Source organism: Coturnix japonica, chromosome 1, assembly GCF_054131305.1.
Source record: "Coturnix japonica strain WE chromosome 1, WE-NBRP24, whole genome shotgun sequence".
Classification (NCBI taxonomy): domain Eukaryota; kingdom Metazoa; phylum Chordata; class Aves; order Galliformes; family Phasianidae; genus Coturnix; species Coturnix japonica.
Genome location: NC_140663.1, coordinates 83753189 through 83771042, shown reverse-complemented (window position 1 = coordinate 83771042; position 17854 = coordinate 83753189). Strand labels below are relative to the sequence as shown.

At 37.5% G+C, this 17854-nt stretch overlaps 1 protein-coding gene across 4 annotated transcripts in view; it reads right to left on the bottom strand.

Moving 5' to 3' along the window:
• Positions 1-17854, bottom strand: part of CD247 (CD247 molecule) — a 54384-nt gene that overhangs the window by 27918 nt on the left and 8612 nt on the right. The gene's annotated exons all lie outside the window — the stretch shown is intronic.

Here is a 17854-nt window from a genome sequence, read left to right as displayed (position 1 = left end):
AAATAATGTTTATGCTAAAAAGAAAAAAAAAAAACCAATAAAGACAACATTTCTCTGAAACAGCCAAAAATAACACAGACACTGCTGATGGTTTTTGATCACTTATATGAAAAGCTGTCATAGTAAGTCAGCCGAAAACCATATCCAGGTAATATTCTTTGCAATACAGTCTAACAACAGATGTTTAAGAAACATGACAGAGAACAATCCCTAATATATGCACTCAGCTTTTGACAACAGCTTAGTTCAGAAAATTACTAATGTATATTTAATGAGTAAAGTCATATACAAGGGTGAAGGTATTAACACAGCTATTCTTAGCCACAAGTGTATTAATATCTGTAAATAGTCTTTTCCACTTAGCTGTAGGGTAAGTTGGAGGCAAAGTAATTCCAATTCAAAACCAGGCACCCACTTCCTAAGACACCAAATAGTATTTTCCTAACAGTACAGGAGCAAGAAGAAGAAATATAAGTTTATAATTCAGAGACAGTGGACACACTGAGAAGGAACATGACAAAGCTAAAAATAAAAAGTACTGGGAGGTGTGCTGGTATATTGTGAGATGAACTAAATCAGCTGGGTCTTTTCCTTATTTGCATTTTTAAACAAAAACTGAGGCAAGAATTGTTAATAATGTGTTGAATATACTCATATACTCCAATTAAAACAGCAAAGTCTTTCAGCAAAAACAAACAAGAAGTTGTTTTGTGTGGGCAAGGGAAATGAGAGAAACACAGAAAATAAATGCAGGACATAGGGTAGATATAAAGTAGGAGGTGGTGAGAACTGCAGTATAATTTATTTTAAACAAACTCTTAATCCTACAAAACACATTATCCCACTAAACTGCACTAAACCCAGTATTCCTGTCCCTGTTTTTTCTTTCAGTTGAGTACCCAGCTCCTAGAATAAAGCTGTCATTTCAGCCATCAGGTGCTTTCATTCCCGCCTCCAACCCACAACAGTTATGACAAGAGATTAAGAAAAACAGCTACCCTGGGCAGCCCAAGCTGGTGTGTAATAAACGGTTTAACCCTGGATAAATCAGATGACAAGTGTGGGTGGCTCTGATTGAAATGACAAGGCAGTTTGTCACCCTGTTGTTCTGCCATAGAGATCAGCAGTACTAACATTTTCTGCTGAGTTGTGAGGAAAGCACCTGAAACTAGCATGTTTTGGAGGCTATGTGCAATAGGCATTGAAAACAAAAGGGGTCAGCCCTAGTACTGAAATATCTCCTTCACCCTAAACAAGTCAGCGGTGGAAGAAAGGTAGTTTCTAAGTTGCTGTTGCAAGAAAACACCACTGTCTGTGGAGATGGACAGAAAAAAAAACACCACCAACAACACACCACACACAAAAAAACAAGACAAATACACTGAGTTCTCTTGCTTTAAGTTACCTATATACTATTGTCACAGATGGTCAGCTTACCTGAAGCTCTCAATAGCAATGTCTGCTACCATAGGGGCTGCATTTTGCTCTGTGATGAGTGTTCACTACCCAACAGCAAGACTCCATCACTGAAATGAAACATTAACGAGTCTCAAGTGCTCTTGGATGGTACTGTTTTAGGTGTTACAGGTATATATACACACTAAATTTAGCAAACGCTCGTAGAAGACTGCATGTACCTCAGTCTTGCAATGAACTGTAATTGTTTGATTTTAACTTCCATTTGTGCATTATTTTCTGGGCTGCACAAGTTGGTATACAATCAGAATCCAAATGAACAGCTGACAAAATCTGTTAAGGGGAACAGGCACAGAAGAGGCAGCAGCTGTTTGAAGTTCACAGAACCGTAGGGGTTGGAAGGGGAGTCTGGAAATCTTAGAGTCCAAGCCCATGCTAAAGCAGTTCCCTTCAATAGGTTGCCCAGGAAAGCATCCAAGCAGGTCTTTAGTATCTCCAGAGAAGGAGGCTATACCACCCCTCAGGGCAGCCTGCTCCAGGGCTCTGTCACCTGTGTGACAGGTCAGTGACAGCCCAGGATCCAAAACCATTGCAAATGAAGAGGGTGTGTGACTGTGTCATGAAACTCCCAGCAGCATGAGAGGCACCAAGATTTATAAGAAGAATTAATATCACAACTTCAGACCCCATGACATTACTGAACTTATTTGTTGCATGGATTTGAAGACTGTGACCTTACCGTGTTTTCAACACCCACACAGAGCCTTTCTAAAAGCCCCTCTGGCTCCTCCCTCTGACTTAGCCTTCTAATGAGGAAGACTTCAAAACATTTTTAGCCTCTGCACCTGCCTCCCACTCTCACCACTCCTTCTCAGCACCTTGGAAAGCCCCTACTGTTTTTAATGCACGTACCTCTGCATTAGAAATGCCAACATTATGAGTTGGTCAAATGTTCATCATCCTGCTTCAATTCCAAGAGTGCGAGCAGGCCCTGCTGAAGATTTGCTACCCAGCACTAATCCAGGGACATCTGGGTAGATGCAGCACACTATTTAGTCTCATGTCAGTGCCTTGGGAACTCATTACCTTACTGCTATTCTGTACACACATTTTGCGTGAAACAAAATGTTCTTCACTATTAAAATGTTGCTAGAAATGAAAATATAAATCAAACAAGTGGGTTGGATACACTTTTGTTCCATTAAAGCCCTTAATTTAACACAGCAGTTGCAGTATTGGCATTTCAAAAGAAAAACAAAGGCAAAGTAAAGAGATTTCCCTTCTGGCAGTAACACAACAATCTGTCATTTTCTTCTACAGAGGAGCATGTACACAATAGGTTCTCTGGTGGTTATTTCCATACTGACCTCCTTCTAATATCAACTCTCAGTACCCAGCTCTGTCAAGGAAAAGTCAACTTTGTCATTTCTGTTCTACAGACAGTTGCTTAAGAGAAATACTGTGACCTTATTCTTGCAGTTTCCCATACGTCATTAGCATTCTCAGTAATAAGGGTAGTATCATAGAAATATATCATCCTTTTAACATCCATTTAACATCTTGTAATCTATATCAGATGACTTTCCCTTCCCAATGACCTATCTGAACATGAACGCTAACTGATGAATGCAATTCACTCCTTATCTCCAGGTTTGTTCACACTTGTCCTTTTTGAACTCTTCTGCTTTTACATCTTCTTTTGCTCTTATCTTTCGCATGTACCCCAGACTCAAGCTAAACTTCTAAGAACTTCCAGAAAACAATCTTCAGTGCAGTTCCTGTGGCTAAACCATACGCTGAACTTCCATATTTAATAGCCTTCCTTTGACTGGGATCAATAGATGTCTAAGAGTAGAAGAATAAGACAACCTGAGTTTTAGAATCTTTCTGAGCTACATGAATATATTAACTGGTATGGGGTTTTTTTTGTTTGTTTTTTGTTCTGTTATGACCTTTCAGTATCCTGTTACGAAGCACTGAATGGATTTTAACCATTCTTTGTAGTACTAGTAAGCTTGTGTGAATGTTTCAAAGATGTCATTTCAAACAACTGCACTGATTCCTCCCCTAATGTTATTATGGCCCATTGCTATTTGGAATTTTGCTAGGTCTCCTCTACTGAACTAGCTAGCATAGCAAATATCCTCATGGGAATTCTGTGTATCTACACACATTCTCAATTTCTCCCACTGAAAGTTTTTTCTCTTTAAAATACCATATTCCCTTTTACATATTTTTATTCCTCTCTTCCTCTCTCTTCTTTTCTTCCTCTCTCCAATTTAAATCTGTTGGTACAGAAAGAATCAGAGCAGATTAACTCACCCAGTGAGTTCACAGCACTCCCAAGAGATAAGGCCATTTAAAGTTATACTAATTGGATTCTTAAAACCTTGAGTCAATTCTGAAGTTTCATCCTTAATGTAAATCATTGTAAATATGTGTACAAATTTAATTTTAACATTGTTGACAGATTCTGAAGTGACCATGCATGTTTCCGCCATGATCTACTGTTTTTTCCACCTGTTATTTCTTGATATCACACACCCTGAGGCACATCCCAGTACATTTCCCTTCAGTCCAGCCCAGTTGTACAGGGCATCCTGGCCTCTGCATGCTGGACATGGCACTTATTTGCTGACAGATTTTGCTATGATTGATGGTTTCATTTTTTGTTAATTTAGTGATTGTAAATAAATATACAGTATCTTACAATTAATCTACTATATGCTTCAGTGTTGTATTTATCTTCCAGTTCTTTTTATTCTTTAAATAACAACCCATCTGGAGTTACTTCTCTTATCTTAACAGGTGTTTCTATTTATATTGCTGAGTTTGTTCAAAATAGCAACAAGAAACAACTTCCCCTTGCTTTGGTGGAAAACTCATAACCAAGGGTCCTGAAAAATACTTTTGAATAGTTTCTTACTAATCCTAGTTTAGTCTTCCATTCTGTTTGTCTAGCCTGAATTTAGACATGGAAACATAATACAGCGAAGAGCTAAAGCAATTAGCATCTCTATTCTGGGCTTTGCCCAGGACTTTAAAAACAGCAATTACCCATTTGTTACTTGATTTACCACACTATAATACATACTACAAGAACATACAACTTCAGAATAGTAGCGTAAGAACCTATTAATGCTTATGAAGTACTGCAAAATTCTAAGTAATTATTAAATTAACAAAAGTAATATGATTAGCAGCAACTGCCATTGTATTAAGGGATACAAAAATCTATACTGGGAGAGGAGAATATACTCAAGAGAAGATAATTGCTAAATCCTGTTTGGAACATGGTTTATTCTGCAGTGTAGGTGATGTCAAGCCACATTCCCAAATGATGTTTCAGCCCAACTGGAATCAAAGGCTATCACATAATTCAGAGACAAGGTTAAGACATAATTCATTGTCCTGTTTACACTGTAAGACCAAAACATGTTTTAGCCACAGTGTAATTTCAGCTATCAAGAAGTTAATTTCTCAGCATAATTTGACTGATTTTACACAGGGGCTGCTTTCTGTTTGCATTTACAAAAAGTCTGTCTGCAATGAGCTTTTAGGAGATTCCTATTCACACTGCAACACTGATACTGGGATGCTAGTAATGGTTAAAAGCCCGGTGTATACATACTATGCTAACTTCATATGCTAGGTACAGCATTCACACTGTCAGCTCCCAATACACAACACTAGATACGAAAGCCATTAAGCAATACAGTAGCAATGCCTCCATTTTCTTGTAATCCCACACAATCTACCCACCTGCAGTGGTCATCCTGGAGGAGAAGGAAAGCAACTGAAGTCACCTTTGGGTAAGGTAATGTCAACAGGACATAGATCTAAAAATATATATAAATTGCATAGTTCCTTACAGCAGAGAAGTACCATACTCTTTCCTTTCCTCATCACTCAGTACAATATCTCTCCTTGTAGAGAAAGATTTATGTCTCAGTCTCATAGATATCACCATGTCTGATAACAAATCTCAGCTGTGTCACCGATGGGGAGGTAAATAACTAGGAAGTCATTCCTGTGCTTCTTGCTTCTGGAAGACAAAATCCTGGTAGTACTACAGCAAGAAAAATGAAGCAGGGCAGGAACAGAGAAGGTCCCAGCAGCAATACAATTCACAGCCTTTGGAATAATAAACGCAAGCTAGAACATAAATATTCTGTTATTTCTGGCATCAGCTGAGAAAGCATTCTTGCCCCTCCTCATGGACTCTGTGCGTGTAATACAAAACAAAAACACAAACATGAACAACATGCTGTATATCATAGAAAAGTTGAAATCGATACGCTTTGTAATTTTAATATGTACAGACATAGGGGTAAATAAACACTTGCTTAAGATCACCTTATTTATTAATTACTTACATTTATATACAGCTTAGGTAATGGAAGGGAAATATATTTGCATGCTAGTGTACCAAACAGCACATATGAACTGAACGAGCTTGCACAGATTTGCTTGCAGTGCACCCGTACAAACCCATCTGCATATTTTCGTATTGCTTTCTGCATATACACTTGTGCAATGTCAACAGTGCCCGTAATTTTATCTGGCCATTGCCCTGTAATGTACTTAATTAAACATGGTGTATTCTTGTGCACCTCTCTAATACAGAAACAAGAACAAAGGACTGCAGAAGACCTTCTTGGCTAACCATCTTTTGCTCCTATATACTGTCATATGATAAAATTCCACAAACTCATCAAGCTTCTCCTGAATATCAGTTTCTACTACCTTTGCCTGTGTACAGTCTATGCCAAAACTCTTCTTATGGTGCAAATACCCACTTCTATTCCTCTAAAGTAGTTCAGCAACTAGTTCACGTCTATTTGTTCTAACATGCACTCATTTTTATTTCATCCTCTCTCCTCCTGGTGTATTTTAGACAGCAATCATCACCTCTCAAATCCACTACACAAATATATAAGTGAGTGTTCTTTTACACACCACATACAGATGTTGAAGAGGTGATATTTTGATGAGCTATATGTAAATTCCATTCAAAGTGCCACTTGCCTTTAGGGCCCTATTTCAAAATATTTCATGCTTCCCTTCCTCATCCTCTCTCAGCTCAACGCTCCAAGATTGAAGGCTCAATAGAATGACAGATCTGGTAAAAAATAAAAATAAAATCCCAAGCAGCTTTCAGGCAAGCTCACACCCCTCTGGCTCTCACATAGTACTGCAAAGATAATAGATAAGTGCCATGCACTGAGCGTTTTCCAAGCCACATTATAGATATTACCCTGTATAAGCCAGAACATCCTGAACAAAAGCTCTGCTGAAGTATAGCTCCCCTTAGGCAACTTGGCTTCTCAGAAGCCAAAGACCAGGGAGTTCAAGACCGAGGTGCTCTATTCTGTGCCCGAGGCAAAAGAGGCTACATACATTGAGCAAATAAACTGCAGTCAATCCCCAAAGGAAGTCCTCGCTTTGATGCTTGGTTAATAGTTAATGCATAGGGCAAGTCCTCTGTAGCCAGAAGCTACCTATGAGAAAAGAAGCAGGCAGTTCTAGGAAGACAGACAGCTGAAAGCTGAGCTTCAACACCCACTCACATAGTAAGGACTATTTCCACTAAAAATAATGTATGTTTTAATTAGTCTAAATGAGATATGTAGGCATTACAATCATCATGTCCCAGCGCAAGTGTTCTCATGTGAGTAAAAGATGACTGCAAAAATTGTTAACATAAATTTGTGAACCCAAAGCTGTGGTCTCTAAACAGTAATGATCAGATTGTAGCCAGGTCAAATATCACCGCACTACGAGCTGCAACAACGTTAAGAGCGCCAGTGTGTAGCTTTTGCTTTATCTAATCAGTAGCATCAACTCACGCTGGGGAGGACAAATCTGTAAAATACTGAGGATGTCAGAACTTTCTATAGATGCCTCAGACAAGATACCGAAGTTCAAACTTTCCAATTTGAAGCTTACATTATATTCACATTAATTTTGACTAGTGTCTTAAAAAGCAATTTTCCTAATCTGATAAGAAAAAGCACCAGAAGACGCTTTTAAAATTTTTGGACATGGAGTTAAGCAGGAAAACACTGAAAATAAAAAGCCTCAAAACAAAGCACCACTTTAGGAGTCATAGAATCACAAAATATCCTGAGCTGGAAGAGACCCAACAAGGATCATCAAACCCAACTCCAGGCTCCACATGACAACCCAAAATTCAAATTAGATTTCTGTGAGGAATAAAACACCTAACTGCACTGATACAGGCAAACTGACAAATAAGATCTGCTCAAATGGTTACTTAGAGGCACCTTTTTTCTTTTTCTTGGGTATAAGATGCCTTCTAAATGTAGAAGAAGCTGAAAACTACGGCGCTTTTATTATAATATGAGCCCAACATTTCAAAAGAGGTGAAGATCCCATTGAATTTAAAGGTATGGAATGAGAAATGTGTCCTTTCTAAAACATCTGCGTGTACTGCAGTTGTTACGGAGGCAACAGTGGCTCACAGAAACACAGCTAAATTGGTTTTATATCAACTGACTGCGGTGTAGCTCCTTCGGCATAAATCATTGTTTGAGCTGCAAAAATCTGACTGAACAGTCTACTAAAAGCTCAGCCAGTTAGTGTGAAGTAAAACTCCTGCCAATACCACTGGAGAGATGCCTAAACAGGAACACTAATTGGAAGTTAGATATGTTTAAATAAGCAGCATTTTCGAAAACACTAACGTGCCCCTTTTAGAAGCAGAAAGTTTGACAGAAATAAAGTAATATGGCCACTTCACAGTTACAGCATATAGGCAGTATATTCAGACATGAAACTATTCATCCAAATCTTTCTAGATACCTTAAACCCTCCTTTATTGCTCCAGATAGTTTGTGCATGTGCTGGGCTTCCTCAGGTTGCTGCTGATCCAATTCCGTGTTGCTGGCAGCTTAGGACTTTTTAAATCTTACAGTCTTGCATCATTAAACATGACTTCATAATTGGAGGCTCATCAATATGTAAGCAGATGTTATCAATACTCATATTTAAGTTGTTTATATATATCCCTGGATAAGAGAACAACACATCTCTAAGCTGCATTTTGCAGACAAAGTCACACACAGGAACCTACTCGGGGTTATGCTGTTGCTGAAATACAGTCACTACTAGAGAGCACAATTTATGTAAGGATGGGTGGGGAAACTCTCAGGTACACACTTCCCTGTGTAGTGCCACCCCTTAGTATAATGCTTCTCAAGACCAGCAAGGGTATTGCTAACTCTTCTCGAGAGCAAAAATGCACGTATTCCATCAACTGCAAAGGATTAAACTGACTCCAAAAAATACTAATACTGAAACTGAAACCATTTTCTTTTAAAATACTTATATCTAACCAGATAAGAGAAGCTCATCAGAAACACTTCACATGACAAATTCTGATGACACATGGGTTGGGGAATGTTTCTGGTCTCCCTTCAGAATTTCTCATCAATACCACTGAGTATCTCTTGACTAGCTTAGCACATGGGAGTCCCAGTCAAGCTCCTGCTCTGAGTCAGACAGACCAAGGACCCGAAACTGGGTTTCCCTCTTCCCAAACACTAAAGACTAATTGCTCTTAGACTGCTTGGCATCTCACAGAAGAAAAAACACTTTGGAAGTGTTTGGTTTATCCCAGTGGAAAACAAGAAACAAAAATCTAGAGAAGTTTAGCAGAATCAAAAAATTGCTTCCCCTGAAGTTTAATTTTAAACCTGGTATCTGATCGACTAAAACCATCACGTCTAACAAACAGACGTTTGGCCCAAGATATAAAAAGAAGAGCAAGAGAGAAAGGAGGCAAACCTGCTAGCTACTTCTTTGCAGCTGAGAAAGATAAAATCAGATAAAAACATCTTGGAAAAGATGCTACAGTGAGATAGGGTTGAAGCTTCATAGCTGTAACTTCAAGAGAGTTATATAAAAAAAAAGAAAAAAGCCTGAAAATCTGCTGCTTTTCAGTCAGAAGAGACATACCTAACAGCAGCAACAAATGCTTTATAGCACTGCTGTGTTTTGAGGCAAGTAGTAAGGTAATATCTGACTTATTAGAAGAAAAGAGCTTAATTTTGCTGTGTGGAAAGACAAGACAGTGAGAATTCCAGTTCTGCCCACTTCACATTGGTACCAGAAACATCTGAAACTTAATGGAATTCAAAAAGGTTTGAATTAAATCTGCTTCTTCTGGAGAGAGAAATGATGTAGTGGGAATCTCCTGTATTTAAACATTTGAATCATGGAGATACAATCAAAAATGTGATCAAAAATGTGTCCTCAGAAAAAAAGATCAAGTATGCATAACTTTTCTTGTCATATTTTAGGCAAAACTCTTAAAACAAACAAGCAAAAATCACACAGAAAAATAAACAAAGAAACCAAAAACCCCAAACCACTCATGAAGGTCCATAGTTATTTTCAGAGTTCTGGGGATGGATTGCATTTTGAAGTTACAAGCAGCCTTCATTAGAAATCTATGTCATCTAAGACATATCTAAGGCATGACACAGGCATGCTATCTAAGGCAGCATTGCTAATTGTCTGGGAAGCAGTGGCCTTAAATTACACCTTTGAGACCTCTCACAAAATTTATGTATAAACAAAATGGACAATACTGCGCTGGTTTTAATAAAATTCTTCATCATTTATTGTGGGGAAAAAACCCACCGCATTCTCGGCAAGCAAGATGTAATTGAGCTTGATGCAGAAAATGGAAGGCATCTGTCATAACGGGGCATTGAAAAAGCAATCCATAAAGTTAAATTCCAGAGGACTTTCATACAAAAGATTTTTATATTAGACTTTTTTCTTTTGTAAAGAAACTGGGATGACATCTGACCTCCACTTAGAAATCCAGATTGGTTAACCTTGCTTACCTCTTCTGGTCTTTTAGGTGTGGTTACCCTCATAATACACAAATGCTCAGTCTTATACACTGAAGATCAGTAGTTTAAAGAAGTTAAAAATGAAGCCACTTGAAATTGAACATTACTCCTCTTCTTTCTCAAGAAGCGGAAGAGATACTTTTTTTAAAAAATTGAGGTTTAATTGTATTTACTTTCACCAAAACTCTCTAAGCTTACTATCCGCAAAACTTTATTGGTATATCCTATTCATCAAAGTAGCCCCCAGCAAACATACACAGAGAGGCTGAACTTCCAGGGAGAGATCAAAAGAAACAGAACACCATTAGTAATGAAAAGTATGCCACAGGCAGTAGGAGAAAAAACTGCAGGTAATAAACATGAAGTCAAACCTACTGCTAATGTAAGCATCCAAAAATCAGTTAGCTACCACATGGATTATTTTGGCTGCATTGTATTTGTAACTCTTCAATTCATATCATGTGCCGAAGTAATACTAACAACAAGAATATTAAAACTCCCTGCAAAATGTGAAGAAAAAATACAACAGAAAAATGTGTACTCACGTCACTTTCCAGAGTATCATTCCCACATCTCTCTCCTGAAAATCCTCTTGATAAATTCCCTGAACAAGTTTCAGCCTGTAATGATTAAGCCTATTCACCTGTACAACTTATTCCTCATCAGGTATCAAGCCTTGAGGAAATAAACCATAAAATAATATAAAATAGTAACTCGATATTGAAAACTAGTAGCAAGTTGAAAGGAAGAAATCTGTAGAACTAAAATAACATCCTTTAAAAAAATTAGAAGCCAATCTGTTAAAAGACTTTTCATGAGCAGAGGAACTGTACTCAGAGTAATTCACAGAATGGTCCACTTCCTTCTCAGAAACCAACTGCCTTTAGTGAAGACAGACTCTTTTTTTTAAAGGTATCAAATACTCCTCTCTCTGTATCCTATCTTCCTTCCTTCAGAATATGGTTCCTAGTGAAACTTGCAGGGTTTCCTCATTAATGCACCCACATGCTTGCATAAAGTGATGCCAAAATTGCCTTACTTCTGAAAAACTGTAAAACAATGATACTCTGTGAATGCTCATAATGGAGAAACTCAGAAGAAAGGAGAAGTTATGGAGTGTCCTGTTAAGACTTCTTTACTGTACTCAGTTTTACACAGTTAGATGGGAAACAAGGTAAATTGCAATAACCAATACAATGTAGAGACAGAAAAGAGCTTTCCCACCAAAGACTGGATGTTGGTTTTCTGACTGAAGCTTGCCAATATATGACTAAAAATAAATAAATAACATCATAAAGACCTAATGTATAATTGGGAATGACTCGAAACCTTTCATTGTATAGGCTCTGTATTGACTGCGAGCTATAAAGTCTCAGCCTAGTTCTCAGTTTAATTATACTTTTAAAAATCATCACTCAAACCATCCAGCTATTTCCAAATGACAAAACAAACAACATTTGATAGTCAGGAATGTGCAGTACCTAACTATAGGAGGTTGATGTCTTTCAATAAACTAATGCATGCCAAGAATATGTAAAAGTAGTATTGTCACATTAAACAAAACTCTTGCTTCAAATTGACCTGATAAAATAATGAATTATCAAATGTTAATTTATACAGAACTGGCTCAAAGTATTAAACAATTCTAAATAAATACCTCTAACTAAAGAACTTTACCAGTTCAGGCTCTGCCCCCATACTTCAACGTCCACAAAAAGATATCTTGATTCACTTGCAGGATCAGGGTAACTATGAGGGCATGCTCTCATCCAGCTAATTACCTACTGGACATGTTTCTCTTTTCCCTTCTCTAAGCCTCAGTTTACCTTGTGACAAGATGTACAGCACAAGGAATTCAAATGAATCTATAATGCAAACTTATGCAGTCAGTATTTGGGAAGCATTTCTATAAATATTTGACACTGTTTATTTAAGGTTTGGCTGTCATACAGATGACAGCAAGATTTTAAGCGAAATAATTGCAAAACACACATGCTCCTTGCTGGAATAAATCGGATATAAAACCTGGATAAACAACCAGCAAAAGGTTTTTCTCATCAGGTAGCTCTTTCCCTTATTCAGCAGCTCACATAAAATTAAATAACATACCACAAACATTAGCACTGTGTTATTAATTTCCTGTATATCTCATCTTACTCCATTAGAAAACGCATTTCAGTTCATTACGTGCTATTTTTTAAATTATTATTTTTTGTTTAACATGCATAATAAAGTATGTTTGTTTTGCTTAAAATTTTAGGGCACCAAGGAAAGCTTTTTTTTAAGTGTTCTTTGGTCCTACATGTTCTATATGCTTTTTGACCAAGAAGCTATTTTCAGTTATCATTAACCACAAGCAATGCCAAATATACATATATATACATACACACATATATGTATATATATAGCTGTTAAGCTCTCTTTCTGGTGCCATGCAGGTTTGAAAATGCAAATTAAAACTACCAGAAAAGCAGGAAAGCATCTTAGCAGTGAAAATTAATATTTTCATCGAAGACAACTGCTTGAATTGTGAGTAAATCAAATAGGGTAAAAATTCTTATAAAAACCACACATGCTGATGACAGAGACACAACCCTGACTTACCATGCTCCATGATTTGTTGACAATTTTCCAACCCTTTTTCCTCAACAACTTCCACCTAACTGCAATTTAGTATAACCTCCACATTATCTGAGCTTTTGTTAAGTGTTAACTTTATGGCTTCTCCATCAATCAGAAATATAACAACTTTTTGAAAAGGTCTTTGACTCCAAAAGAATCAGGATGTAGATGAGCATCGGTCAGGATATAGAGATGAAGTTTTCACTATGATTACATTCTTGGAAAGAAATTGGGCAAATAGTCCAAGCGTCGCATTAGGCTCAGCAACCTGTCTACTAGGAGCGCTATGTTTAACATACTCTCATATACAAAAAGTATATTCCCATCTTTCTCAGTTCTTCTCTCTTTAATTCTGTATATTGTTGTCTGTCCTGCCCAACTATCACTATTTCCAATAAGAAATAAAGTGAGATTGAAAGATTTGAAACATATATAATGAAGTATTTGGAACAAAATACATTTAGAGCTTCTGAAGGTTGACATTTTATTCCTAGGAAATGTGTAGGAATACAAATATTTCCAGTCTATATGGTTCAAATATTAAAATGACTTCTAACCCTAACCGAAGTTGCACAGACACTGGTGCTTGCAACGTCAACGCTTAGGAGCCAGATTTTTTTCGCTCCTATTTTTAATACCCAAGTTCTCAAGAGTGAAGGGACCATATATCTGTAAGTTTAACCTTTAAAAAGATGACCATATCCACTGCATGGGGCTACATATATGTATTCCCACCATCTCCCAATTTGTGTACTTGAACAGAGAGACTAAATTACAACAAACTGAGCTCATCTGCACATATATTTGACCTAAGTTACGTATGAAGCTATTGATCAATTGCACAGGATAATGTGGAATTAAATCCTTCCATTGCTTTCCTGTAGAAACCTGATCTGGACTACCATATTTTAAAAGCAAAAAATACACTGTTTTTTTGTTGTTTTTTTTTTTTTAAGAAGTAGAACTTTATCACATGATACACCAGTGCAAATCAGAAAAAAAAAAAAAAAAAAATACAATACAATAAAATCTCAGCTTCTCTAAAGCCTTTGGAACAGCCAAAATTGTTTTCTTAATGCTAAAGAGAAACAGCAGCAAAACGTTATTGTAGACGTTAACTGAATTCACATCAGCAGAACACTGAAAATGAATAATAAATATATAGCTACACATACATACAAAGTAATTACTTTTAGAGGAATAAATATTTTATAAGCATCTTTACGAAGCTGTATCTTCATTCACGCCACCATAAAAAGATGCTCTGTTTTATAGACTGAACAGCTAGCGCACTGTATAATCCTACATACAGTCGTTCAAATATACACTAAATTGCAGGGTGTGGGGGCACAGTGAAGGATTTGGCATCCATTGTTTTTTCTTTCTTTTGTAAAGAGAGTTTGGTTACAGCTTGGAGATGGGAAAACCATTTATGAGTTTAAGCGTGGCGCTAGTCACAATCCAGGTTTGCATGAGTAACAGAAAATTACGGTCAAAACTGTCCCTCACGTGGACATTCCCCTTCATAAATCAAGTTACCGTCCCCTGTAAACTGCCAGCAAACCTCCTGTGTTTCCCCCAACTTTAGCTTATAATCCACACTGTCTTATATCCACATATTCATTCTCAGACAAGACAAATACACGGAATATAATTTCAGAACGTTTTCTACAGTGTACATGAAAAACAACAAAAGGGAACACGATCATTAACTTGCTACTTCACTCATTAGGAATTTTGCTTGGAAAAGTTCCGATGGAAATCACTTATTCTCTAATGAGCACTGGAGAACTGACTATAGCACTATAAGAGCTCAACAAATGGCCTTTTAGAAAGAAAAGCGACATTTGACTACATTTTGTTCCGTTTGCTAATGTGCCAGTTCATACGTGTTTTTGTTGTTTTTTTTTTTGTTTTTTTTTTTTTAAACATGAATTATTAATGAGTCACTGTGAACAGAAAAGAGAAATGGGAAATAAAACAAGTTAAATTAAGCCTTTCAATTTTTTTTCCCACCCCCCTTGAGGTCTAACAAAAATGCAGCTAGGAGACCTTAACAAACCAGGCATAAGAACACGTGGGTAGCAGCCAAAATTTTTTGGTTTTATTTGCTTGGGTTTTCTGAGGGTCTTGTAAACAACTTCAGGTTTACAAGTCTTGTAGTCTGCAGACCTGCTAAGTCATCTTACAAAAAGGAACCTAAGACCCACAATCTGTCTGTTTAATCATCCTGCCCACTAACTGATTAGAAAAAGCTCACAACAGCATTGCGCCCATTGGGCAGAGGCCACAGTTATGCAGAGCAGAAAAACATTGTGAAAATAAGCTGTGCAAGGACTCTGTCAATGGCTGACATGTTTTAGTTTCCGCAGAGCAAGCGAAAAACATGCGCTGTCCAATTCTGTTTAACACATAATTCTCAAAGCAGAGATTTTGTGAAAAACAGGGAAAGGCTGAACTTGCAGAATTCTTGCAGAATATTTGTATACATATATACATATTTGTATTCATATGGGGTGCTGTGTATTTATAAATATCAAAGCGCCATCTTACCAGCCATTTTTAAAATGAGCATTTCCACAACGTTACCCACAGCACTGACCTACTGCCATTAGAGCATGCCATACATCCAGCTAAGAGCTCAGTAAACCACACAAAGATTTTCACCATTCTGATTGTGCTATTTGTGTAGTCTTTTAAAATTCTTCTTACATATCACATTGCAAGATGATTAATAAAACTATCTGCTATGATTCATATCCAGATACTTTCTAATAGAGAGGTTGTAGGAAGATCTCAGCTAGACATCCAGAGCTACATTTTTGTACCCTCGATGGGGACCACAAAGAAAAATAAATATGTACATAATGAAACTTGTCTGCACTTGCTCAAAGGTAAAGGATTCTGAAATGTGTGGTGTAACATTAGTAACTCAACTAATCAGATTTAGAATTTGTGTTCCATGTCTAGAGTTATATATTTGAAAACAAAATGTTTCTTGTGCCTGACATACATACTTCAGTATTCGAAAGATCAAAGCAAAGTCATCACAAGTCTATCAGTCCCAGTCTTGATAGTGCCTTTAGTTTGATCATTTGGAGAGTAAGAACAAAGTGCATTATGGTGAAGTGGAAAGGAATTCACTGTAAGGCATTATACAGCTTACCAAACCTCTGTCCACTCTCAGCTTGTTCATGAAAACTTTCTGGAATTTTACTTCATGGTAAAAAGACTCGAAAAACACTCCAGGCAGCAGCAGATACCTGCATTTGTTGTATTTGAGCTGAAAAACCTCATCTGTTCAGTCTCATCTTTGAGCTAAGTTCATGATGATCTTACATGCTTGTTACTGTGTATTTTGCATCAATAACACAGCAACAACTCCAATTTTGTGTTACCTTTCTTTTAAATGCTACAACTCTTCAAACTACTGTGGTTACCCAGTGAAAAAAAAACACTTCCCCTCAAATTCATAGGCAACTGCCTCAAAACAATGGCAGCTGTAGCTTGTTCAAAATCCAATCTCACATATTCTTTGTAAGTGTGAATACTCCAAAAGCTTTTCACAATACACACTTATAGGGCTGGCTTCAGCCATCTGCAAAGTATTACATATTTTCTCAGTAAGTTTTCTCAACAAAAAAAATTACAGATAGGAACCAGGAGCTCTGATATATTTGACAGAGTAGAAGGGGAAAATAAATAAATAAATAAAAAAAAAATGGTATTTTCAGATTAAAATGTGTCTGAAGTAATCCCCATAACTCTACAGTCCTATAACATAATCTTTTCTTGAGAATTCTTAAAGTTGCATACATTTCAAAAGTGCTTCTCAAAGATGAAGGAAAAGGAGTTTCTATTGTTTGTTTCTCACACCCACATCCATGCATACAAAACAATATTTAAAAAGCACTTAGGTATCAGAAAGGGATGTAGCTTGTTAAATGTAGACAAACAGAAGGCATACTCACCACAGAGAATGACATTCTACTTAAAATCCTCCTGAAACAATCTCCATGAACCGCTAGAACTGGTGCCACATATGGCTGTGAGATGCTTCTCTGATCTCCAGAAAACTTTTTACTTAAAATTCTACTGCAGTCCAAAGCCCTTTAGAGCAGGGAATGTGTGTTGGTTAAGCACACTTAGAGCATGTTCTTCCAGGGGATTTTAATACAAGCACAAATGTGACCTACCTTTATCTCGCTGTTGCTTATTTCCCCAGACACAGGCCCATGTCCTGTCCTACCCTGGATCTACATTCAGTTTTCTGGTTCTTTTGAAATCCTAAGCTACAAAGATATATGTTCCTCTCTCCTAAAATCAGTGGGACTTCTGGAGATTCGGGCATGCCAAAACAGCCTCACTTTCTGTCCAAGCAGGGCCAACCCTTACATCATCACAAATCAATATGTAAAAGCATTTGCATTTTACTCCATGTCCAGAAGAGAAAATAATGGGGGTAAAGACACAAAAGGAAGGATCCTATCCCTTTTATTGTGATGTATGTTCCTGTACATTCAGCCCACTGGCTCTGCCACACAGTGTCTCCAACCATTAATATCCTGTTGCAAGTAACGTGGCTCTAAACTTAATCTGAATGCACTGAGATAACTCTTTTGTGCTCATTACTGAAAGTAACTACATTTTCATTTTAGTATCAAATATCTCCTTTAAATCCCAGGAATGCTGACCAGGTGAGGGCTAAGATTTTGTTTATGACACAAAGCACTGGCCTCACCACCAGCAGCGGCCTTCCTCCCCACCCACCAGAGGCCATATCTACAGCAAGGGGCATCAGACTGGGCCAGTCCTGCAGCCCCAGCCCATTGCTAACTGCAACTAGAGGAATGGACATGGGTGAGGCTCAGCATACCCCCCTGCAACCAGAGGGCTGGAGAATTTACCCCACCAGCACTGTGCTCTTCCCT